The 2062-nt window shown below is 61.0% G+C and overlaps 1 protein-coding gene across 3 annotated transcripts in view; it reads left to right on the forward strand.

Annotated features, from left to right (window-relative positions):
- Positions 1-538: 538 nt before the first annotated feature.
- The window catches only part of Wnt11 (Wnt family member 11), an 18598-nt gene continuing 17074 nt past the window's right edge, over positions 539-2062 (forward strand). Inside the window, exons 1-2 of one of the 3 annotated variants that reach the window (XM_031387479.1) lie at positions 539-782; positions 1495-1638. The gene's annotated coding sequence lies outside the window, so the exon portion shown is untranslated. Of the gene's footprint in view, positions 783-1079; positions 1639-2062 lie in introns of those variants that run through there. The other 2 variants (XM_031387477.1, XM_031387478.1) reach the window with 2 other exon arrangements.

The raw sequence follows: 2062 nt of genomic DNA on the forward strand, positions 1-2062 counted from the left end.
CAGGGATATAAGACACAGCCTACCTGGAGCCACTTTGTGATGCACTTCTGATAGCAGAGCCCTAGCACTTTTTAGAGGTGAGCGCCCCTCTGAGATGCCTAGAAAGATGGCCCAATGAACCTTCTAGGATCAGGACCACAGCAGAAGCGCAAGGCTCAAGACCCCCCCAACTCCCGAAGCACGTAAGCAGCAAACGCCTTTAGTAACGCTGGCCTCCGCACTCTGATTCAGGTCAGACCCTCTGGCTGGTTCAGTCTCTTTGCTGGTTATCTCGGGCTTCGGAGGTGGGCCTTCCCTGCGCCCGGCGCGCCGCTGGCACACAACAGGCATGCTTTCAACACTAACCGTGGCGAGCAAATTCCCTTCCGTACGGCAATAGGGTGCAAAGTGTCCCGGAGCGCCGGGCGGGCGCCGCGGGTCCGAGGCGTCACGGGGACCCCGCCCCCGCCCCGCGCGAGCCACCGGGTGGGGATTCGGCGCGCTGACGTGGGCGGATCAAAGCGGCGGTCCGCGCCTTATAAAGCGCTTGGGCCGGCCGGCGCCGCAGATCGTGCCGGGCTAGGAGAGAGCTCCGGAGATCCGCGGGCGCAGGCCACAGAGCGGAGCACAACCGACAAGCGCGGCGTCCGCGCCCGGCTTGCCAAGATCCCCGGTTCCCTGCTGAGCCTCGTCTGGAAGAAGCCGTCCTCGGCGCTCCCGCCGGCGGGAGACAGCACTCGCTACTCCTCAGGACTGCCGAGGCTGCGGGAGCGCGCCGGGAGCGCAGGGAGAGCGTCCCAAAGGTGAGCAGTGGCCACGGCAAATGTTAAACAGGGACCCTCTGGGTAGGGAGGGAGGCGACTGAGCCCAAGAGACCTCCTTATTTATTAATAGGGCACCCACTCCTGGGGAAGCAAACTAAAGTGGCCCTCTCGTTCTCCTCTCCTCGCCTCTCTCCTCCGCAGCGTTCCGAGTAGCTCCCCTTGGCGGAACGCAACTGCCTGGACGACCCTGGGACTAGAGGACTCGGGTGGGGGTGGGGGTGAAGGATGGTGTGGGTTGTATGGTTTCTTCAGTTCTCCCCCCAGTTCTTCCGTCCTGTCCCCCATCCCAGGACTCGGTCCCCACCCTCGCAGTCTGCGGGTTGATGAGGTCACGCCCGAGCCATCCAGGGGGTGGGGGGATTTGGATCCCGCGACAGAGGGTGTGTGTGAGAAGGCGAGCGAGGGGGACAAAAGGCCGAGAAGTCCGTAGCTCCTGCCAGAAGCAGAAGGTGGGGAGCTCCGGGAGGTGAGAGGGGCTCCTAGAGGCAGCTGGGAACGGGGAAGGGGGGTGCAAGTTTGTTTACCGACCTCAGCTCCGGGTTGGGGGGCTGGGGCGGAGAGTCCTGCCCCCGCCCTGTGACACATCTGGAGCCGCTCCGAACATCTGGCAATTCCACCAGCCCGGTACCTTCCACCCGTGGCACTGAAGTGCCTCCGTGTCCCTTACAGTCTTTGGGGCCCCCCCCCGCAGGATTCGGCTCCAGCGGGTGGCAGGAGTTCCGCACTCTCCTATCCGCTTTTCAAACACCGCGTCTCCGGGGTGACCTGGAGCAACATAGAAGATCCTGACAGATTCTCCGCTAAGCCTAAAGCCAGGTCTCGCTCAACTTCGCAGGTAACCTTGACGCTGTCGCTCGGCGTCCCTGTCGCACCCTTTTCGTTTTGAGTACTGAGCGGCCAGGCTCTTGGAGCAGCCCATTTGGTCATTATACTTGGTTAATTGCGGACATTGTCCCGGTGCGCACCAAATCTGGAGCCAGCATAGCACACCGGGGTTGGGAGAGGCTCGGCCAATCCTTGCCTGTTAGGCTGAGCGGGAAGGTTATCCAAAGTAAAGTTTCTAAAGCTCCAAGCCTTAAGATCACCTGTTGGCGGCCTGGGGCTGGGCTACAGCGCCTGTAGTGTCCAGCGTTTGCACAGCCCTGGGAGACTCATTCTTCCGACTGCTGCAAACTGGGTAACTTAGACTTATTGTCCAAGGAGAAGAAAGATTTGCTCTCTCTTTCTCTGTCTAGAAGCACTGTTTTTTTTTTTTTTTT

This window comes from Mastomys coucha, unplaced genomic scaffold, assembly GCF_008632895.1.
Source record: "Mastomys coucha isolate ucsf_1 unplaced genomic scaffold, UCSF_Mcou_1 pScaffold21, whole genome shotgun sequence".
Classification (NCBI taxonomy): domain Eukaryota; kingdom Metazoa; phylum Chordata; class Mammalia; order Rodentia; family Muridae; genus Mastomys; species Mastomys coucha.